At 39.3% G+C, this 25,154-nt stretch overlaps 1 long non-coding RNA gene across 1 annotated transcript; it reads left to right on the plus strand.

The window, feature by feature from the left end:
- The first annotated feature begins 512 nt into the window (after nt 1-512).
- Nucleotides 513-23,577, plus strand: LOC118877430 (uncharacterized). The gene is made up of 3 exons (XR_005014299.3): nt 513-594; nt 1,675-2,413; nt 22,781-23,577. It is a non-coding gene; the product is annotated as an uncharacterized lncRNA (long non-coding RNA).
- Nucleotides 23,578-25,154: the final 1,577 nt, after the last annotated feature.

Here is a 25,154-nt window from a genome sequence, read left to right on the forward strand (position 1 = left end):
CCAAATTAAAATTATGTTAATGAACGGTGGCTGCGACGAGGGGGAAAAGGCGGCACGAACAGGACCAAAATCACGGCCAAGGACAACGAGTCCTGCGCTTCTCATTTGAGTAATGAGCAGAGTCTGGGCAGAGCGGCGACTGCGACGCCGACCGAGGCAGCGGCAGCGACTGCGGCAGCGAGAGGTCCTTGCAAAAACATCCTGGCTGCCTTTGCTCCTGTTACTACTGCTCATTAATTTCGCCCATTCGCATTTTTGCATATTTTTCCGCCTGCAAATTTTCTCCTCTTGTTTAATTCTCTCGCTCCCTCTCTTTCGTCCTGTTTCATTTTTCATTTTGTCCCTCGCTCATTTGATGACGTCACACCAGGAGAGTGAGAAAAGCCGACGGAGAGAGAGAGAGAGAATGCGAGAGAGAATGCGAGAGTCCTGGCATAATTAACATTTTAATTTATGCAATTATTTCGCCGGCTGGCCTTGTTTTCATTTTCGTTTTCTGGCTCTGATTTTGATTTTGCAGGATGTGAAGTTATTTTGGCGCGTTGGCTCGTTTGGTGCGGTTGTGTTTTTGTAACGGCAGTCGATCTTTTAAAGGTGATCTTAACTAAAATGTCAATATTGACTCGGATAAATAAAAAATACTCGCGATGTGGCAGTGATAATAGATAGATAGATAAACACTATCCATAATGTGACTTGGTCACTAAATGTGTGCTTTATAAAAATGATAAATCACATCAGTTAATTGGATCAAATTTTTAGCTTATAATGACTTTGAAATACCCGCCGTGTAAAAAAATTTTTGGAAAATATATAACTTCAAATAATTTAAATTATTTTGGGCATATATCATGAAACTGAAACCACTTTCTCATCCATTACTCGCTAAATCACAATTTTGTAAATCTTAACGATTGCACTTATTTTATAACGCATTTTGGATTCCGCCTAAGATTTACTTCTAATTGTCCCGAAATTTCCGTATATTATTCTATTTTATTTTCTTGAATTCCAATTGGAGCGATTTTAAAAAAGTATATCATTAAATAATTAAATTCAAAAATATTAAATAGCATGCATAACTTAAAAAAACTGTATTCTTACAAACACTTTTTATACAAAAAAGTACATGGAAGCCTACAATATCAAAAAATATAGCTTCCAGTAATCCAACACTTCTTTTTTACGATTCCACAAAAGTTAAGAAAATTATGAAAATAAAGCCAATATCAAACATCATATCATCAAATAAAGCCAATATCATAACATCATATCATCGTTTTGAAATATAAAATATTGAAATAAGATGATCGAGTCTTTTCAATTGTAGAATATGCAAATGATAAAAAATTAACCGTTTAAAAAATTGCAAACATTTTAATTCAAAAAAAAAAGGAACAACCTTTTTAAAGCACTGGAACTTAAAAATTTTAAAAATTGTGACTTAAAAACTTTCTAATAATTTCACTTTCTTGGTTCACTCACTTACCTGATAATTAATTTTTTAAAATTTATATATGGTTTGCTTCTTGAGATTTCTTATTTTAGAGCCCATCAGAATGGCTCAATTAATGTGTCAATTAAATTGTAATAAAGCTAAGTTTTGTTGTCCAAGTTCACTGCGATGTCACATTGTTAATCCACGGATATGCCCTGAGAATCTAAGTATTTCAGATGGGATCTATGAACACAACCGCACCGAGACGCGTCGCGTTAAGGAATGATTCTGCCAGCGACTCCAATAAGATACTTTGGCTGTGGTCCTCGAGTTTCGAGACTTCGACTTTCTTATCGCACGCACACGAATTGGAGTAATCGCGAGGCGTCGGCGTCAAGAATCCGGGGGATACACGGGGGTGTTCTTGGGAACCAAAGACCGAAGAACGAAGAACGAAGACTTGCCGGGCGTAAGGCCCGCCAGCTACTGCCCACAGAACTTCTGGCTGGCATTTGTTTTTGTGGTCCGCTCACACACACACCCTCGCAGCAGAAGCACACACACACACACAGGGGCAGAACTGGAAGACTGAATGCCACCCCCAAAATAAAATAATATCAAGGGAGAAACGTCAAGTGTGCGACGTTGGCAGCGCTGCTTTTTTACCCAAGTTACAACGCAGGCGCACTTGTATTCCCCGCTCTCTATAGAGAACCATTATGTTCCGAACAACCCCACACATTTCTCCTTTGCAAGTAATACAAAAAAATGGGAAAACCTGGAGAAGGAAAAGAGAAACCTTCCAGGGAGTTCGTACCCCTTAGACCCAGTACTCACCACGCTTTTGAAACGTTTTCTGGCCATTTGTTGAGCGGGCTTTAAAGGCCGTACTAGCCACGTTATCAGGCAAATGCCAGCCACGCATTTTGTCAAATTCAAAGGCAAACAAGGAGAAAGCTGCCGGGTGAGAGAGAGGTAAGAGTTTGGGGATAAAAATAAAACGGGGACTGGGGGCCTGCTAAACTGAGCAGCGACTGAAGTAGAAATGCTTATACGCTGGGGATTTGAGCTTTACAAGCGTAACAAAATATGTAAAAAGAAATAAAGAAAAGCCCCGGCATGAGAGGCCCCCACCCCAAGAAAAAAAAAATAAGAGCCGAACAGAACAGAAAACCTTCTTCTCATACCCCCCAGATACAGATGCGTTGTATCTGTATCTGAGCTTGCAGGTTGGCGCGTATCTATGAAGTTCCTTCCGTTCGCCGCCTGATGAATGATAGATGGATTATGATTTTGTTTGGCGTAAATTGAATTTCGCCGCCTCCCTGTAACCAAATATTTAAACTTTAAACACGCTTCGATCGCTTGAAGCTGTCAACTTTTTGCGATTCGCAACGTTCTCGCCTGCATTCATTTGGCGGCGGAAATCAAGTTAACGAAGTAAAAATGTAAAATGCAGCGGCAACATGCCAACAGCATTCGCCAACAAGGAAATGTCCTCGGGTAAATGGTGTGGGGTTGCCTCTTTTTTTACCAACAAAGGGGGAACGAACGGATTCGTAGAGCTGAATCGATAATGGAAGCTTATGTATAACCAATAACAAACAAACCAATCGAATGGGGCTGTCAAGGAGTTGAAGATGCTTTAAGAAGGGATTGATTGGTGGGGTCTTTAAATCTTAGGGATGCATTAAATAATCAAAACTTGAAAGAGACTATTTTTTAAACAAAATGCAAATAATAATAATATCCGAAAAAAATTTGAACATATTATTTGAAAGCTTGTGATTTGATTTCTTTTCAAAAACGTTATAAGAAATCATCTGTGACAACCTGAATAATATATAGTAAAGTAATAATACATTCGTAATAGTAATTTTCTAAGTAAAGATAATCCTTATGTAACAAAACTTCCTTACAATTTTCAATATTTTAAAAATTATTTTAATTTGTAAATTACATTTTTAAAATATATTAATTTTTCATTACTTTCGTTATTGTTACAAATTCCTTTTAAACAGTAAATACAATTGTTGTTTTACCCATAGAAATCTTCACTTTAAGCTAATCCAAATTGCATTCCTGGGCAAATATTTCCCCATCTCCACTGGCTGCTCCTCAATTCTGTGCACATTTTTATATATTTTATGTTAGTTGGATTTTTACTCCGCTTTTTTTATGAGCCACAAGCTGTAAGTAGCAGTACTCGAGATTGGTTGTTGCTGCTGCTGTCGGGCTGGATGCAACATATTTTCATGGATCAGCTGCAACTTCAATTCAAAGGGATGCCAGAGGCGGTGGCAGGGGGTTTTCCAAGGGGGGGCGGCTGTGATTTTCTCGAGCCATGTCTGTCAGCCTGGGCTGCCATGCTTATTGCCAAAGCTTTTGTTATGTCGTCTCACACAAACTCGCATCCAACTATGGTACTATGTTATATATAAGTTGAAATCTGCTCGGATGTGTTTTTTTTTTATATGTGTGCGTGGGTATAGTTACCGACTTTTTAAGCAGCAAATTTTTATTTCCCCCCACACTTTTGCTTACAACTCGCATGCGTCATAACTCAATAACCAGCTTAAAGGGGGGTTGAGGGTTTCCAAGGGGGTGGAGGGTTGGGTTTGGTCTGGCAAAACTGTAAGCTAACTGTAATCCTAATGAAACTACAACACACACTTACTCGCAAGTCCTTCGCATTTGCATGCAACAATTTGGCCAAAAAAGGCAAAAATAAGAAGGCAAAAGTTTCCTTCTTCACATTGAATCCTTGTCGTTTCTCGTCATCCTCAACTCGGCTGCCCGTACTGGAATTTATTATAAGATCCCTTTCTTCATATATGAATGCGAGAAACTTGTAGTTGCTGTTGTGTTGGCAGCAACATGAATATTTCTACAACATCAAAAAGGCATTTCGAGTTATTTGGCTCTCGAAAAGTTTTTTTATTATAATTTCCCTAGTTAGCTGATGCATGTGTGGGTTTGAACAGCAGGGGGTAGTATTACATTTATTTAGATTTTTTAGATAGACCCATAGATTTGAAATATCAAGGTAGAAGTTAATTTGATTAAATGTTGAAATGCCTTTGGAAACTGTTTTTAATATATATGTATTTTTATTCAAAATTATTTGGATCAATCAAAAGAAATATCCTGAATTTTAATAATATTATTATACCATTTTTAAAAATTTTCGTAAACAAATTGCTGAAGAATTCGCGTACCTTTGCCTACTAATCTTGAGACATTATTGAGATCTTATTACTTCCAATGTGTTGACCCCAATTGTAGAACGTCTATATGTTTCCATACGCTTCCAACTCTTGGAATTTCATAAAGGCAAATTCCTCCTGAGCAGCGACTAATGACCATTGCAAAAAGCTAATCAGGCTGGCATGAGGTCGGTTTGGTATTTTCGGGGGGTTTCCTTGGGCCCCCTCCACGTTTCCCTGGCAAATCATTAATCTGCCACACTCGCTCAGACATCAGACGTCAGTGGCAGGCATCACCGAGAGGTTTCCCACATCCTCCCCCCCCACAATCTAGCCCCAAAAAGGAACATTAATTTCCTCTGGTGCGATGCTTAGGAGACATTATTTAGAGTACCTGGTCGATCGAATTTTGCGATAGCTTTAGCTGATTGCACACAAAACGGATTTGCCCAGCTGCACATCGCAAAAACCGCGCCCCGAAATTTTGTAACGAAAATAATAAAGATATATGGCACAAACGAGACGAATCTTTCGATTCCTTTGAGTTGATGTCTGCATTTCGCATTTCGCATTACGCATACGCCGCGTGTGGCTGCAAATGCCTGTTTGATGTTTCTAACTCTGCTGTCAGTGTGTTGGTGTGCTTCTGCCTGTGTGGGTGTGCGGTTTTAATGTGTGTATTAAGTGTGTGTATGTGCGTGCTTGTGTTGCTTTATGATGACATGCCAAACATTTATGCAAAATGCTAATTTAAATCCAAGTCTTGAGCGGAGGAAGTTGTTCAACTTGCTGGCACAGTGGGAATAACTAACAATTTTGGTCTTAAAAAAAAATAATTAAATGCTTACATGAGTATGTCCTTGATATGTCCTTAAAATTGGATAGTTCAAATAAACTGCATATTTAAATATGATATATTCGCAGCGATTGATGAGAAAAGGCACTATTCAATAATTCTTTGATACTACCATGTTAACAATGTATTGGCTTATATTGTTGATAACGTCGCCTATTTATGCCATGAAATATCTATAGTAAATTTTAGTATACAAGTGTCTTAGTTTTAGTATTGCAAGTACATCTATCAATAAATAGATGTATTTAATAATGAGCTTTTATAAAATGAATGTTTATGATTTGTTTCTATAATAATTTATTGAAAGTAGCTGCTGGTTAGGTAAATATTTGTGTCTAAAATTATGTTGATAATTATTCTTAAAGTCAAAATGTTCTATCGCTTTAGTTTCATTATCAAACCAAATAGCCATACTTTTAACCCACTGTATCGCCGTCTTAGGCGTAAACGCCTCTTTATCAGCATAACTCGTCAGGCATGACATTCCAGCCCCTGCTTCAGGGACCGGGTTCTGGTTGTGCTAATGTCTGAATGTCCGACTTACCGAATGAATAACTGAATAGCCGTGGAGTGATGGACTATCTTGGCCACACCTATCGCTGCATTTTGGCCATCTTCGTTCCACTTCGCCCCATTGGCGTGTGGAAATACGAAAATGGCTGCGACAGGAAATTACGGGAGATCTAGAGCCGATATCTGGCATGGATATCTAACTGGTGCAAATCTTGAGGGGAAATTAGCTGCGAAAATGCTTAAAATTGGAAATTGAAATGTGAGCAGAGCGGTCGGTAGTTGTTGTTGCTGCTGGCTCATTGTAATTTGCTAAAGTATTTGTGGAATATGAATTGCGAGCATTTGCATAAATGAAATGTGTATGTAAATGTCGAGCTCGTAATGCCAATCAATCACCCCAAAAAAGGGAACTCACGCATACACACACACATACACATGTGTGTGTACAGGGCAGCTCCTCCCACACGCATACAGGCACACAAAACCAATAAACTAAATTCGCAAGGAGCGAAAAAAAAGGAAGAAGGACGAAAAAGTCGAGCAGAAATCGTCAACAACATACATGATGTAGTGGGGAGGGTCCTTCATATAGATGTGTGAGTGTGTGTGTGCCAGTGTGAGTGTGCCAACCCTTATCCTTGGCAGGATATTACATGCTTCAACAATGTTGTAGCATTCCCAATAACAACAACTCCGCTCAGAGCATTCCTGCCGAAAATGAAATTCTGTTTTGCATTTTATGTCGACATCTCCTGAACCCAAAATGTTAAAAAAAAAATACACAAAAAATACGTATAGAAAGACGAACCCGCCGAAGAATAAAGCAGAAGGACCAAAAAGGAGCGGGAGCAACAAGGACACACAGAAAAAAAATGAAATCTAAACAAAATGCGTTCGAGCGTGTGTGTTCAATTACAATGTGTGTGATTGCTTGGCTCGCTAGGCAGCTGAAAAGGGGGCGGAGGATGGGGAGGGGGTGTGGCAGGACCCCCACACACACACTCACACACCCACACACACACTCCCGTTTTAGCATAAAAATTTACAATGCGAAATAAGCAAGCGAAACGAACACAAAACGCTTTTTATTTCAACATTTTTTTTCTGGCTGCTGGTTTTCAGGACCTCCGACCAGGACCTTTAGGACCACAAGCATGGCATCCTTATGCAAATACCATCAGCCAGCGTCCTCGACACTGCCACATAAAAATAAAATAATAACAATACAATATTTTTTGATGACAGCCGCCGCCCCCGAAGATCTCACACAACAATGGGGGTGTACCCCACCCCATATCTATATGCTGCTCGAATACCGATTTGGGTTCAAGGTTTGCCCATCAAAGAAAGGTTTAATCGATAGCGAAACGCTCGGTTCGTGCTCTTTATTTTGGCCTGCCCTTTTTTAGTGTAAATTTTTAAGATATTCCGTCGACATCATGAATCATGATGGGGGTCATCAAATTTTGCTTCATTTTTAATGCCAACCTGAGTTATGGATTGAAATGATACGGAGGTTGATGGGATCAATAAGTTGGCAAGGGAATCCAATTTTAGAATCTATGGTAGCCTATGAACATGCATAGAAATTTTTCTTATCAGAGTATTAGATATTAGAATTTAAAAAAAAAATTCTGTAATAAAACTTAACCTTTTAACATCAAAGAAAATAAATTCATCAATACCGAGAATATCAAAGCCAGAAAATACACAGGTCGATTTCAATTTCCATCAATCATCGTTCTGAGAACAATTAAAAATTCTAAAAATTCCTTCAGCTCGAGTTCGCAAACTCTGGACCCCCCTCCCTTTGAAATGCAACAATATAAATAATTATTTTTGCATACACAATGTAAAGCAAACAACACGATAAACACAGGCTGGCGCAAAGGATGCATGGGAATGCGAGGAGCATAAGAAGCGAAATCACATTTGAATAACAATCATCATCATGCGAGTTATTTCAATTGACTAGGGGGGCGTCGAAGATATTGAAAATATGAAAAGACACGGGAGCTGGAAAAAAACACACGCGAAATCACAAAGAATTCATAATAAGCGTCATTGTCGATGCCAGCGAGCGGGAAATGAATAAAAATCAAAGTACAGTGAAGAGTCTGCATGTTGACAAAGGTGAAAGGGGTTCGAGTAGGGGGCGATTGAAGGACGAGTCGAGGAGGGGGGGTATGGCTAAGGGCACGTAGAGGAATGTGGAATTGAATGTGTCGCACAGGATGTGTGTTTTTTTATTGTATGGATGTGCACTGCACGGGCAGAAATGTTTTTAAAATTAATATTTTAAATGAAATATTAAGAGATACTATCACAAAACATTTATCTGTAATATTTATATATTTCTAAAATGAATTTAAAAGTCAGTTTATTACCAAAGAACTCTTGAATTTCGTTTCAAAGTAAAATAGAGCCCCCTTTCCTTAGCCAACTTTAATCTCCGCTGACCATTAGGCCTCGAAAATGGCCATCCATAAATGCGAATCACCCAATTTTTTCCCTGTGTTCAAGACATTTCCAAGGGCTGCCACCATCTGCATGTGTGAGTTGAGTCGAGAGCCTGCCAAAGGATGCTTTTACTGGTGCCTCTGCATGAATTTTGAATGACAATTTGCAGGCGGCTGGAGAGGCAACCAATCCCAGAATTCAGGCCATTGTTCGCTTATTGAAATTTCAGCCAAAGGGAAGCGGAACGAGCCACTTCAATTCGCAGGATGTGAGGGAATATTAAGGACATAGTGCCGTGCGTTGCTGTTGTGATGTGCCAGTTGACAAATTGTGGCAGCTACAGCAAGTGGCATTTCATTTTCATCAGCCACCAGTTGCTTTTATCATCATCAGTCCTCCTCATCATAATTGATTTCATTAAATGGCAAGGCAGGCCGTGCAACAAGTTGCCACCGAAAGAAAATGAGAGGAAAAACAGAAAACCACCCACTTTCCCAACGCCCGACTGAAAGTAAAAACAAATTAAGCTCTCGACGGCGACGTCGAAATAATTGGGGGAATTCCCACAAAACGCCCCAGACAAGCGAAGAAAAAGCTGGGGGAAGGAGCAAAACTGAGCCAGACACTTTGACATAATTTCCCCGCCAGCAGACTTCAGCCACCCACCGCCCACCACCCCCTCAAGGACACAAGAACACGACCATAACCAACCCCAACAAAGTTTTAATTAATTGCGCCCGAAACACACACACACACAAATGCTGGGCGGGAAATGCGGGGGGAAAATGAAAATGAAAATGAGTCAAGCTGGGAAAAGTTGGGCGTTCATTTTCACGTACACGAATTTCTCTTGGGTTTCCTGCGTTTTCCAAAGACACAGCAGCAGTTAAATGCCGGAGGAAAGTGGAGGGGGTTGGTGGGTTGGGGAGACGAAGTCGGAAAAGCAGCACAATATGGCTTAATTTCATTATGTTGCTTAAGATGTCGTTGATGTTGCTCCTGTGGATGTTGATGTTGCTGCTTGTTTGCTTGATGTTGCTCATGCAACTGGGGGTTTTTTTCTGCCCCAGGATCTCTAAATATTCCAGTTGGAGTTGCTGGGGCTTATCTCCAAGTTTCAACTGTAACTGCAGTTGGAATTTCCTTATTATACCCGTTACTCGTAGAGTAAAAGGGTATACTAGATTCGTCGGAAAGTATGTAACAGGCAGAAGGAAGCGTTTCCGACCACACAAAGTATATATATTCTTGATCAGGATCACTAGCCGAGTCGATCTAGCCATGTCCGTCTGTCCGTCTGTCCGTCTGTCTGTCCGTCCGGATGAACGCTGAGATCTCGGAAACTATGGGAGCTAGGCTATGGAGATTTGGCGTGCAGACTCCTGTGCTTCTTACGCAGCGCAAGTTTGTTTCGGCACAGTGCCACGCCCACTCTAACGCCCACAAACCGCCCAAAACTGTGGCTCCTACAGCTTTGATGCTAGAATAAAAATTTTAACTGAAATGTATTGTTCTCATCAATACCTATCGATTGACCCAAAAAAAAGTTTGCCACGCCCACTTTAACGCCCACAAACCGCGAAAACCTGTGACGCCCACAATTTTCATGCTAGATAAAAAATTTTAACTGAAATGTATTGGTCTCGTAGATACCTATCGATTGATCCAAAAAAAAATTTGCCACGCCCACTCTAACGCCCATAACGCTTAAATCTGTATACCGCCGGTAGGTGGCGCATTTTAATCTCGCTTTGCTGCTTGCATATCTCCATATAGCTGAGTAACGGGTATCTGATAGTCGAGGTACTCGACTATAGCGTTCTTCCTTGTTTTAGTTTGTTTTATTTTGCTGTTTTCTTTTTTTGTCAGATTTATTCGTCTCTTCACCTAGGATGCCTATGTTAAAGTGTTAACCTTTTGAAATAAAAATATTTTTTATAAATTTCATACTACTTGTAAGCATGTAGCTGAGTTTCTTCAGCTCCTGAATATACTACCTAAAAATAACCCCCTATTTTCCCCTTTTTAAATTATTAGAATAATATTCATGTTAATAATATGTAAGATTATAATTTCTTCAATTGCCTACTGAAAATCAACTGTGAAATATTTCAAAAAACAAGTTAAAGAAAGAAGTTATCAATGAACTTATAAAGATTCTTTTTCCATCCTCTCCAATATCCCCCTCCTCATTAACCAACTCAATCCAAGGTGACTGTCAAGTGCGTTACTTGCAAAACTTCTACCAATTTTTTGCACTTTCACTTTTTTGAAAAAGTTTTCAGAGCGCAGCACATAACAAGGAAAAACAAAATCTCTTGAGAGATATATTTCCGGGGGGCAACTTCCGGTTCCTGTGTTGAATGAGAAGAAGCTGCGTAAAATTATTGAATGCAAAGCATAAAATCCTCAATCAAATTCATGAACCGTGAAGACGAAAGACAAAAGCGTTTCGAATTCGCTTCAGGTAGCCAAGGAAACGATGTAGCATGCGGGCCTAGATTTTGTATGCAGATGAGAGAGATTTCAGGGGCCTCGAACCCATCCCACATCAGCAATTTGAGCATGAAATGTGTATTGAAAGTTTGCCATAAAAGTCTAATTAAGTGCGGCCCAGAAAAAATCCAGAGACCAAAAAAAAAACAGAAACCTATACCAACCGCAAACACTCGACACGATGAGTTCAATGTTTTTGCGTGGCAAGCGATGGAAAGTCAGGTATTTTTTACTACCCCTATTGTCAATAAAATCGGGAGTAAGCGAAAGCAAACAGGAGATAGGATGCTCTCGAAACCCTTTTTTCCCCCTTACCATAACCATTGTCTGAAGGCGATTTATTGCCGATTTGCCCCTCGGAACGACGAAAGTGCTTTCTGGGCGAAGAGATAGAGCATTTTTATCAGATATAACCCCTTTTGTGATCTCCCATTGTCCCCGTGGCTTTCGGGCATTATTATAAATTTGCCTTTTAATTTACGTTACGCCGATTCCAAACAATGCCGGGCTATGAATATTCATAATGCCGAATCACAACCGAACTGACAATCGCATGTTAATGGGCTGGCATATGTTGAGGATGATTTCCCTTTCCCCTTTCTCCGATTTTGCGGATCAATGGGGTTAGTGCTCTGCTATCCGCTGGCAATTGCATAAAAATTGTTGATTTATGCCCGCCAACTTGGATTTTTCGCTATGCCAATATTTCTTTATGTCGCCGTCGCATTTAACAACACATTTACATGCTGTTTTACGTATCCTCTATTTTATTAGTTTTTTTAGATTTTTAGTTTTACGGGTAGAGTTGGGTGAAAGGGATTTTGGCATTGAATTGCCCATGAAATTTCAAGTGCCGTTCTCGATGTCACCGAGAGTTGGGTGACTCTTTGGTTTGTTTTGTGAAGGGGTAAAGTGGCTTGCTAACAAAAATAAGGAAAACCTGTGGTACTTTAAATAAACAAAAATAATAGGTATTATGCTATTGAAAATCAACAATAGTCGACTCTTTTGTTGATTAAATTATACAATTGTTTGGGTACATACGATTACACAAAAACAACCTGCAATGTACTGATTTTTATGTTTTATAAAACATTTTAAGTAAGGTGGTACCAATTTTCTTTCTTCAATATTGTGTAATATCCTTAAAATTTGTGTTGTATTTTGATTCAAGCTATTTTCTTTCTGCCCTCGCTATATATTTCTGGATCCTCCCCGTTTTATCCTCTCATTTGACTACCGCTTGGCCTAACCCATCATCAAAAAGACCCAGCAAAAAAAATATTGCGAGCCTTAAGCCGCCACAAAATTCAGACGCCAGCTCATCAATCAAATGACAGCCGGCATTTACCGAATTTGTCAGTTTATAAGCCGAATAAAATAACCAAATGCCCGGCGAAAATCCCCAGCAGAACGCCTTCCAGAAAAGTGAAAAGGAGACGGAGGACAGATTGATGTGGGCATTACGTGACCAGTTCCCGGTTCTCGAAAGGGGTTTGAACCGCTGCCTTCGGAGGTCTCTTGCTGGGTAATTTATGCGCCTGCGTAAACGCCTCGGCGAAAAAGTGAAAAAAACTGAGGGCCCAGGAGCCTGTTCTACCTGGGCGGAGGATATACCCATAGAGTTAGAGTTATAGCTCTGGGTAGAGGGCAACCCTCTGATCCGCGCTGAATAAATTAGAATTTATGCGCGATTTGCATGACTGAGGCAGCGAACCCTTCACAGATGTTCTGCGATTCTAGCAGATCCTCAGTTTGTGCGTGAAGCTCGAGCGTGTTGGTTGCCAGATCGAGATGGTGTTGGTTCAGATGGCCAGAGATATAGGAAAGCCAGATCCAGCACTGCGAAAAATACCATACAAGTTGCAGATTATTAACTAAATATATTAGTGAATATAAAGTGAATCACAATACATTCGGGTTAGATAGATGTAATAATGCTAAAACGATCTTTAAATTTCTTATGATGTTAATTGTGGTTAAATAATTCAAAAAAATTTTGATTAATTATTACAATGTTTACTAAAGATCAGAAATATATATTATCGCATTTTAAAAGAGGAAGAACATACAATAGTGCTACAAAATAATATTAAAATAGAGTTTAAAGTTCTCGAATTTTTGATTCACTTTATATTGAATTCATTTTTGATGTGAAAATTGTATGTTAAGTTATATTTTATGCTATATAGACTTCTATTGACAATTTTCCAAGTTTCTAAAAGTCCTCAAATTTTCTTCAAGTGTTAATTCCCCTATGGAAATGACACTGGCCCGCACGCATGCGTGACTCCTTTACGGTCAAGTGGCAGTGCCTCGAGAGGGTTAAAGTTGGGAAAGTCGGGAGTTTTCCTCCTCGAGCAGTGGTCCCAGTAGCTGAAATGCGAAATGCAGTGGCTGCTCCTCCACTGGTGGCCACTTCACATGAGCCGACTCCTCGAGCCCAAGTTAATAATATGAAAGAAATCACTTGGCAGCTTTGGTGCATTGTTAAAAGTTTTTAAGCCGCGCCTCAAACAAAAAAAAAATGGAAGAGAGGAAAAGCACCGCCTCATATGTGGCAAACAAAGTTATTTGTGGTAGCGCTTTTGTGGTGCCCCTTTTCCCATTTTCCCCCGCACCTCAAATTTTCCCCGACAAAGGTAGTTCTCATCGGGCGCCAGCAAACTTTGCTGTTTGCGAAACTTTTTTCTCCTCGCTTTTCCTGCATTTTTTACTCAATTTCTTTGTTGGTCCAAGGGGGTGGCGGGGGTTGGGTGGAAAATACGCAGTAGCTGCGGCAGCCGCTGCGTAAAACTTTTCACTTTGACTCGACTTTATTGTATTTCTAATACTTTGCCTTTCAGCCAAGTTAGTGACTTCGGCGGCAGCATGTGAACAATGTAAGCGGCCAACGGTTGCCAAACTGTAAGCGTCCATAAAAATGTTTGGTCTCTGGCCACTCAAGTAGGAGATCTAAGGGGGGAGTGGTAGAAGGGGGGTTCCGGGCTCTCCGGGCTTTTCCGGGGGATCCCCCGGCAGTTCACTGGGGTTCAAGTGGAGCTCCTCACACACTGCTTCGCACACAGATTGCAGACAATTGAAAATTTTACATTTTATGACGCTGCGCAATTTGTGGCTGCTGCCAAGACTTTGGCAAATTCTTCGAGATTCTGGAATAAGGCGAAAGTTTTGGGGAGCTAAAGGTGTCTTACCTATCAAAAACATGACAAGCAACTTTGGCTAAGGTAGAAAAGATAGTTATTAAGTTATTGAACTGGGGTTCTGGTTATTTACTACCTTGTTCTAATATTGGATCATTTTATGGTGATTTAAAGGAGTTACTCAAAGTGAAACTACTATTGAAATTAGTTTATAAATATAATAATACCACAAAGACCACAATCCTAAACAAGAATATACTAGGTAAATAAAATCAAGAGTTATATATTTTTTATTACTGAAAAAACATTTATTGCCTGGAACGATTACCTTCCAAACCTTTGATTGCCAACTAACATTTCCTTTAAATTTATTAGAGGCCATCCCATCCCATCTCCAGTTGACATCCTTCAAGGCTATAACGTTACCTTATTTATATGTGCGCATATCAGGCAATTGGATTTGCTACAAATTGGGCAGACAAAGCCAGACACATAGGTGCCTCTGAGTATTCGGATGGCACAAAGCTCGTTTGAGGGCCTTTGTCGCAAAGCCCATTAAATGCCGGGCCACCAATTTGGCCAGGTCCCGAAGACAGCAGGAGCAGCCTCACAAACTGAACTGAAACGGAAACCCAAACCCAAAACCGAAACCCAAACAGAAATAGAAAGATATATCGGTGGAGACGGAGATCGACTCTGCCAAATGAAATGTGATGAATTGTATGTAATTTGGATGGGCGAAGCATTTGCATGAGAGGGAAAATCGCCACCCCCACCCTGCATTTCCCTTCTCTTCTCCACCCCCCTCCCAATAGCTTTTCCTCAAAATGGCAAACTGTCAGTTTGGAGTTCTTCTTGGCAGAAACTGTGCGGCACTCACATCTCATTAATTTGTGATTGATACGCTGACTCTGCCGAGCTCTCATCTTGCCCGGGGAATCCCCCACTCCTCCTCGGCTGACAGTGTGTTTGTGCGTAAAGCGTCACAAATGAAATTGAAGTGTGTTTGTGATCCCATTACAAATAAGTAAAGGGAGCTTCTCGCAGAGGGACGCTGGGGGGTTCTACACATTTGATGGATTTGCATGCGCTGTGACACAAGTCACTAAAATATCTTATTACACAGACACACACTCTGAAACATACACACACATGTGCTGCCTTTGGCAGCCATTTTTTATTTAGAACTCATATAGGCCGCATAAACAAACGGGACCCTCCATTGGACCCAGTAGAGCCAGGATCCACCTAAATGCACCGAAAAATATTACAAAGTCTACCAGAAAGATAATACTTATATTTTTTTTTAACACCAAAAAGAATATTCATTATTTTTTGTATATATGTATATGGGGCTTATCAATATTGTTAGCTTCAAAATTTTGGAAAACATTTTCTCAAAGAAATATATTAGCAAATATTTCTAAATTTAAAAGAAGCATATGAAACAATTTCTTTTTAAATATTATTTATTAAAAAAATCAAGCAAAGTGCTTGTTATCTTACAAAATTAAAAATATATCTTTAAAATAAAAAAGGTTCTTAATATTAAGTCCATTAAAGTTGTACCCAATGAAAATTCTGTTCAAAATGTAAATGTTCATTAATCTTGTAATGGAATTATAAGCCGACTTAAAGGGCTTTAAAATCTTTAAAAACAATCATCCATCAGGAAACATATAATGATGCCAAGATTATTTGTTCTACCCATACGGAAGCTTAAAGAAAACTGTATTGTGGGGTATTAGCTACATTCAATAAATGTAATTTCTCATATATTGAATGAACCATTTATGTATAGGGGAAATTTTGTTTTCATTCTTATAAAAGTTGAGATACGTGTAGCTTGCCTTATGGTACCTTTTACACATTTTTTCTCTTTGTGTAGTTCCCGCTCTTTTTACTTTTCCCTGACGAAATTGTCTTCCATTTATTTTTCAACTTCGATTTTTGCCTGTCGCGCTTTGCGTATTTCCATTTCTTTATACTTTCTTTTTTCTTTTTGCAAATTGACACCCTCACGCACGCACACACACGCAATGAGAGAGCTTGTTAGAGTGGTTGTTGTAGTTTTTCCTGCTCGTTGTTTTTGTTGTTACGTCTATCTGGCTGTCAAGCTGCGGCTGCTGTTGGTTTTTCAGCATTTTCCGCTGGCTGCTGCTGCCGCCGCCGCCGACTCCTTCAGCAGCTTCATCAATGCCGGAAGCGTGAAAATCTACAGTCGAAAGAAAGGGAAAAGTTCACAAATGGAAAATTACGGGTGCACACGTGCTCACGCACACATGCACAACTGCCACCCCCTGACCCACAACAACAGCATACATTTCCCAACCCCACGAACGCGGTCTCGTTTGTCATTTCAGGTTGTTTTATTCAATTTCGAGGCAAGCAAAATTCAGCAAAAATAAAAAAATGAAAGCCAAAAGGGAGAGATGGCTGCGAAAAAAACTCTTTGAAAATTCAACGCGCTGAATGTCATGCGATATGTCACACATGTAGCCCGACTGCCACGCCCCCTTCTCCCCGTTTTTATTTTTTTTTATTTTTTGGCGAACCGCTGCCTTATCGGCTGCCATATTAATGTACTGGAAATTTGCCATTTTTCCTTCTGCCCAAAAAAAATACATGTGATACACCCCGAAATGGCTTGGGTGCAAAAAGGAGCTTTTCATTTAGTTGTCAATGTTCTTTAATCTCATTTTGGAGTGAAGAGCAAAAGTAAAAACCATTAAGCATAAATATCAGTTGAAATATATACATATTTAAAGAGACAAATACAGTTAAGGGAAAATAAGTAATGCAAAAAAAAGTGTAGGAAATCAAAGATTTTATTAGGTGATGAGCAACATATATAAACAATCTTGTTAGTATACTATTTCATTAAATTTGTTGGTTAAACTAAAGTAACTAAAAATTTCAAAAACATTAATAAAATATCAAAATGGTCGACATAATATTTTGTTTAAAAGAAAATTCTTCGATAAAAATTATTACTTATTTTTAAGAGCTAAAGAATATTTTCAATATAAACCTTGTAATATATTTGAGATACAATAAACTTAAATTAAATCCCTATTTTCCCTATATATATTTAATATTTTATATATAATATATAGGTACCTTTCACTCCTAACTTTCTGCATCCGAACATTTCTATATGTGCTGACACTTGGGCAACCTTTGGCCATTCAATGCCACCGATGCGTGTCCACAGTCGATTCTAATCAGAGAACGCCAGTCGGGCAGCAAAAGGCAACAAAATGGTGAGCTGGATTTCCATTCTTTTTGTCGGTTGCACTCGACTGAATTTCATTTGCCAATTGGCAGCCATGGTAAAAGGGTCAGTTTTCGGGTCTGTTCGCTGCTGATCCTTTTGTCAATTGCTTTGGGTTCCTGATTTTTGCCGCCTTTCTTTCTCTGACTTTTCAGCTTTCAAGTCAGCCAATGACTTTTGGTTCTGTAAGATTGGAAAATGTATAGATTGAATGACTTCTGATATTGTCGATTGATTGTCCTTGTTAAAGGAAGTGGGGTCTTTCTTTGGCCATGAGTGATTGTCGCAGCGAAGATGAGATATTTGAGTAATTAAATGAGAAGTGGGGGAGATAAGGTAATCTATCCAATCATATTAGATTGGTGAAGTGGAAAATAATATAATAGGATGTGTATAAGCAATAATAATTGAAGAGATAATACGATGTCTATATGGGTTCAAGGATCACAATAGATTAAGACTTTAAATCGTCTATTTTATCATCTATCTAAACTATTTTTACTTTAATTCACTTCTTTAGAAACAAACCGCATTTCCTTTTCCCATTTAAAAACTTTCGCAAATAGTTTGGTGCTGCAAATGTTCCCATTAACTGGAATGTGTCCTTGGTGGATCATAAATCCTGGAAAATAAATAGCATTTCCTTTGTTTTTTCACCCATCTAACTTCGACTTCCCGCCCACGTAGCCCATTAATTTCTTGTGCCATTTTAATTTCGCTTTCGTTTTGGTAGACGCTGCAAGGCCAAATGCAACAACATCTAAGGCTGCGTCTGGGGAAGCCCCGTGGAAATGAGTTCACCGAAGTGGGTGGCAAAGTGGCGAGGAAAAACTGTTGCATTAAGAGGCAAGGCAGCCGCTACGTCATCGCTGTTGCTGCTGTGAAAATGAGCCAAGTTGGTAGTTAGTCAGCGTTCGCTTTTCCTCGCTGCTGGGCTCCGCTTGTTTCATTTCATTTATTTCATCTCGTTGCCGGCAGAGTTTCCACAGCTTTTCCTCCTCCTCTGGGTGGGGCTATAATTTCATTCGCCCATTAAAAATTTACTTTGCAACCCACTCGACGAGGAGTTGTTGTTGCTGCTGCTGCTCCCGATGTTGCTGCTGTTGGTGTTGCAGGTTGCCGGTTGCGGGTTGCTGGTTGCTGCTGTCGTCCTGCGTCGGCGTCGGCGTTCGTTAGTTTGTTTTTGGGGCCAAAGCCGCAAGAGAGCGCGGCCCACTTTTCTACACCCGCCAAATGAATGGCAGTGAACAAAGGCACGGAGAGAAATTAGGATATATATTTCACTAGAAAACTACAAATTTATTAAATATCAGTAAGTTAAATTAACTTAAAAATATAGCTTTTAAGTATTTTTTTATGTATATCAATTTTAAAAAATAACTTAGGTTAATAAGAAGAGATGTATGTTGTGGTTAAAATATTTAGGCTCGTTTTCTCATTCGCATTTGAGCTAAACTCTGAATGTGCATACTTTCTAGTTTAACAGGAGGTTGAGAAAACGGCCCTCAAAGTTGTCTTTAGGTTTAAAATAATATCTTGATGGCAATCAAATAAAAAAAAAAAATAATAAAGCAAAACAATTTTAATCTTAAATTTAATTAAGCACATTCTTTTTAAAGATTAAGTCTTGATATTTAATTTACAAACTAAGAAAACTTAACTGAAGGTTAATTGTAACTTTATTTAAAGTCAATTTATATCTATTACCAAATTAAGGAAAGGATGATCTTAACTTATTAGTGACTTTTAAATTAATCAGTTAATTGCCAGACGATTTGACTTCCGAATTTTATCGCCGTGTGATAATGGAGTTTTCCCAACTGAAGCGGACTGCGACGCCGACTGCGCTGCCTTTTCCCGGCTGCCTTGGTGTGAGGGAGCTGCGCTCATTTTCATTTTCATTTTCGTTGATGAGATAATGGTTTCGGTGTCTCTGTTTTTCCTCTCCCTGGAAAAGCGTGATGATGATGAAGCTGCCGGGAGTGAATTATTTTAAATGTGGGTTTCAAGGTCAAGGTGACGGCGGTTATTGTTTTGCTTTTCGCGCTGTCGGCGTCGCAGTCGCTTTTCTGCTGCGTTCATTAAGCGCTGGCAGCGACTTCGGCTTTTCCTTGTGGTATTTTCTTTTTCTTGATTAGCATAATGAAGAGGTGAATGAACCGGCGGTGGTGAATCAACTGGTGGTTGTTCTTCCTCCGCTTTTAATTATCATTTGTCTCTTTTCCAGTGTGAAATTTTCACTGATTTTTGCTCGTTGGCCTGAGGAAAAGTATTGCCTACTTGGAGGCGCCATTTGCCGGGAAATTCTCCCAGGGCGCATTCGATAAAATTGCGAAAATTGCTGAGGGGCGAAAAGGGGCGAACGGGGAGTGGAAGCGTCGAACGTCGACGACGCACATCAAAATATGCAAATTGGAATTTCAAAAATACAGCAATATTGCTGAAGCCTTCAGCTTCCACTCCACATCTCCGGCGAAAATGCCCGAGCTGCCACCCCCTTTCTACGAGCACCCCACCACCCAGCCACCCCATCATCCCAGCGCCCAGGGCACATACTTTTGTATGTGTACACAGATATCTATCTCACAGTGGTCACTCGAATGAAGAACACTAAAAAGTTAAGGCGCTCCAACATTGTCCTTAAGCCACATGTTCAATTTTATCATTATAAGTCTAGTTCCTTGGTTTTTTCCGAAAAAATGTAGACTTGTAACTTTTTGAAACTAATGATACTCTCTGCTTTATAAATAAAGTTTATTAATATTTTATTTTTAAATGTGTGCTTACAACCTGTAAGATGTAATGATACATGGAAGCTGTATTTAGATGAATTCAAATATGCTGAATGGTAAAAATAATAATGTAATTTAGGAACGAAATTTAAAAAGTCCTTATAAAGCAAAAAAGGAAAATGTCGTATTTTTCGCTTGCCTTATAATTGTGTTATAATAACATTACTTAAGCACATTTTAAAATATTTTTACCTAACCAACTCATACAAATTTTTAAGATGTTTATTTATTTTCTAAAGAAAAATAAATTTATAAAACTTTCAACAGTTATATTAGTTTTTTAATTTTGGAACACTTTCTCATTTTCAGTTTCCTCAGTATGCACTGTACAAAGTTATCTATATAGTTAACCCGATTTTTGGGCGCATGCAAATTTCGTCGCCCTGCGGCAGCGACGTCGCTGCCAGCGTCGCTGCGAAGAAAGAGAAGAGAGAGCGAGACGGAAAGCGAGTAAGGGAGAGGGCCATAGTGGGTGGGTGGGAGTCAAGAGCCCGACTGCCATTATTCGCCTTTGGCCTTTCGTACGCTGCTTCTGTTTTCCGCAGCAGGGGAAAATGTTCAGCCCGACAGCGACGCCGGCAGCGAAGTCGGCGTTTTCCGACCAGTGCGCATGCGCGCTGCCACACGCCACTTTGCATCTCTCTCGCACTCACTTACAAACCATTGCAACCCCCGAAAAGCAGCGCTGTCGCTGCGTTCCATTTCCCAAACGTTCGCAGCGAAAAATCAGGAAAATTCGTGGTGAGGGGAACGCTTTGGCATTCGGCACGAGGAAATTAACGCCGGGTAATGAATGAAAATGAAAATGAGAAACAAAGACGGGCGAAAAATTACCCAAAATGAAGTTTTCCCGGCAGCGGAAAGTGCAGTGCAGCAACTGCGACGCGGGCAGAGGCAGGAGAGGCAGTCGGAAAAGCCGTAGGAAAAGCGGCAGCATACTTAATGACGTAATGCGGCGTCGGCGTCGCAGCCTCTGCTTCTGCCAGCAATTAAGCAACAGTTAAATTAAACGGGTTTCTAGTTCAAGGACACGACCCAGCGACGACGTGCCGGCACAACAACAACAACAACGACAATGGGGGAAAATGGGTGAGTGGGTGGTGGGCTGCGTTGCTCGGTTTTTAATTGAGCTGAGGAAAGTCGGGGGATGGGGTTCAAATTTTCGAGTTTATTTGTGGCTTCCTTCGGGAGTTCCCCGGAGTTGGAAAACTCATTTGACTACCGCAATGCAAAATGTATTGAAGATTGACACAATTATTTCCAGTAATGAAACTTTAAAATAAATTGAAAATAATAAAACAAAATTGTTTTTCTTTTTACAGAAATCACCATATGAAAACCACATTTCGAAATTATGCGTTGTAATTATTTTAAAGAACCAATACTTGGAAAAAAACTTTTATATTTTAAAAAAATTGATTCAGGTATCAGGTGTAGAGCAATTTTCTAATGACATTTTAAAATTTTTTCAATTTATTATTATTATAAAACTGCTTTTGCTTTGTGTTAATGGGGGTACAGTTATTTGAATCTATCATTATGTAATAAGATCATTTCCACATTCCATACATTTTTTATGAGTGATACAGAGTCCCACAAAAATGTATACATGCATTTCATACTGTCATTTCGATTTTTATATTTCCAATTTCATGCTCATTATTAAATTATTATTTTTTAAAGGGTTTGTTTTGTTGATATTATAAGAACTTTAGATGACACGCTACTATTAGAACATAAACTAATTAAGTAATTTATTCTGAGTTTAAAGAAACCTTTTCATGTGGATGTAATGCCCAAACGTATTTTAAAACCTTTGAACTTATAAATCTATTATTTTATCAATTAGCGCTATAGAGTGATACTTTCCCTGCTCTCTCTAATTTTCCCCTTTCTCGCTCTCAATTTGCTAGCCGGCAACACGTGCTTTTTGGCCACTGCAAAACACCGGCGTCGTCACGGCGCTCATTTTCATTTGTGCGATTTTCATTTTCATTCATTGCGCCCACACCAGCGCACAGCTGGCTGGCTTTCCCCTCTCCCTGTCCCACCTCATTTTCCATTTCCCATTTTCCACCCACTCTCACCACGCTCCGCAGCTAATGACGATGCCAGCAACAGCTGATGACGCCGCCGTTGTTCATTTTCTTTTTTAATTTTCCGCGACTCGCTTTGCGCACTCTTCTTGGCTTTATTTTTATCGCCAGATTCGCGGCCGGTGGAAAAACAGCTGTTCATTAGAAGGAAATGCGAGGGAAATTAGCGCTCAAAAGAGTTGTGTTCACCAAGATGTTTCCGCATAATTGTGAGCGAGAGAGGAAAAGCTTAAGGGACCATCGATTGTTTCTCAAGGGGTTTATTAAGGATGGGGTCGATGAAAAAACTCCACTAAGAAAAATATTTGGTTTGTGATAAAAAACAACCTAAGAATAAAATGTATTATATCTTAATGAAAATTAAATTATATCTGAGCTAAGAATTTTTAAAGCTGCACTCCTAAAAATATATTAGCCTAAAAATAAAAGAAAATATTATTTTTTGCTGTGAAGATCACATATTTTTAATCATTTCTAGTATTATATTAATCCCTATTTTCTTGTAGGTTAAATCCCGAAAAGGTGGGCGAGTGAAACCGAAGCCTGTGGACTAAGCCCGTTCAACAATCGCTCCATAAAAATGTATAAGTACGCATAAAAGAATTTTCTTTTTCTTACACTTTTCCTCCAGGTTTTCCCCTTTTCCCGCTTTATGGCTTTGTTGCTAGCTCGTCGTGGAGGACTTCTTACATATATTTTTATGAGATAAAATAGAAAATTTTGTTATCAGGCAGCAGCGGCAGAAAAGGATATAAAGCAGCGGCACTCACACACACAGAAAAACACACATTCTAACACACTCACACACACACACATGGACACAAAGGCCCCACTTGAAATGGCAGAAAACCCCCTCCCCCTCACCCACCCACCATCAAACCATCACCATCAACCGCACTGAGTTGCCAGTGCCAACGGAAAATGTCTTCGGGTTGAGTGCTTTTCCGGGGAAAATGTAATTTTCTCATGGCAGCCAACATTCGCCGCTCGTCCTCGACGCTCGCTTTTCCTCAGCCCGCTTTTCCATCCCGCTTTTCCAGAGCAGAGCGTCGAACGTGGCACGATTGAAGTGTCGGTTGGGTACCTAGGCGAGAAAGGAAACTTAAAGGATGCTCACAGCCAGCGCTTTTCCCCCCAAGAGCAGTCCCCCATCTTGACAGTTTCCTTTTCCTGTTGCCCTTTTTCGCCAGCGCCTTGCAAATTGCTCACGCTTGCCAAGTGTGTGCGGGCATTGGTGTGTGTGTGCACTGCGAGTAAATTTGTAACCCAACTGAATAAAAAAACGTTTAAGCTAAAAACCAAATCAGCATGGATGTTTTATTTAACTAGACGATCTTACCACAAACTATAACATCGGGATGCCAAAACTGCAATTCTAGATTCCATAACTTGTGATATTGGAAACCGATTTAGACGTGGGATACCTTCATGAGTTTGTAATTGAATTCTCAGATAATCTGCACTCAAATTTTTCCATTTAACGAGGATCAAAATTTTAGCCCATTTTCATGCTCTATTTTTCCGTAATTCCAATAGCTGTCAGAATGGGGACCCAAAACGGCACTTCCAGATTCCATAACTTAAGTTATTTAAGTCCGATTTTGACGTGTGATACCTCTATGAGTTAGTAATTGAATTCTTAAATAATCTGCATTCAAATTGTTCTCTTAAAAGAGGGTCAAAATTTTAGCCCATTTTCATGTCGGATTTTTCTGTATTTCCAATGACTTCCAGAATAGGACCCCAAAACTGAACTTCTAGATTCCATAACTTGAGTCATTGTAAACCGATTTAAACGTGGGATACCTCTATGAGTTTGTAATTGAATTCTCAGATAACCTGCATTCAAATTGTTCTCTTAAAAGAGGGTCCAAATTTTAGCCCATTTTCATGTTAGATTTTTCTGTATTTCCAATGACTTCCAGAATGGGACCCCAAAACTGAACTTCTAGATTCCATAACTTGAGTCAATGTAAACCGATTTAAGCGTGGGATACCTCTATGAATTTGTAATTGAATTCTTAAATGATCTGCATTAAAATTTTTCTCTTAAAAGAAGGTCAAAATTTTAGCCCATTTTCATGTTAGATTTTTCTGTATTTCCAATGACTTCCAGAATGGGACCCCAAAACTGAACTTCTAGATTCCATAACTTGAGTCATTGTAAACCGATTTAAACGTGGGATACCTCTATGAGTTTGTAATTGAATTTTTAAATAATCTGCATTCAAATTGTTCTCTTAAAAGAGGGTCCAAATTTTAGCCCATTTTCATGTTAGATTTTTCTGTATTTCCAATGACTTCCAGAATGGGACCCCAAAACTGAACTTCTAGAATCCATAACTTGAGTCAATGTAAACCGATCTAAGCGTGGGATACCTCTTTGAGTTTGTAATTGAAATCTCAAAAAATCTGCATTCAAATTGTTCTCTTAAAAGAGGGTCGAATTTTAACCCATTTTCATGTTAGATTTTTCCGTATTTCCAATGACTTCCAGAATGGGACCCCAAAACTGAACTTCTAGATTCCATAACTTGAGTCATTGTAAACCGATTTAAACGTGGGATACCTCTATGAGTTTGTAATTGAATTCTTAAATAATCTGCATTCAAATTGTTCTCTTAAAAGAGGTTCAAAATTTTAGCCCATTTTCATGTCGGATTTTTCTGTATTTCCAATGACTTCCAGAATGGGACCCCAAAACTGAACTTCTAGATTCCATAACTTGAGTCATTGTAAACCGATTTAGGCGTGGTATACCTCTATGAATTTGTAATTGAATTCTTAAATGATCTGCATTCAAATTGTTCTCTTAAAAGAGGGTCAAAATTTTAGCCCATTTTAATGTCGGATTTTTCTGTATTTCCAATGACTTCCAGA

Source organism: Drosophila suzukii, chromosome 3, assembly GCF_043229965.1.
Source record: "Drosophila suzukii chromosome 3, CBGP_Dsuzu_IsoJpt1.0, whole genome shotgun sequence".
NCBI lineage: Eukaryota > Metazoa > Arthropoda > Insecta > Diptera > Drosophilidae > Drosophila > Drosophila suzukii.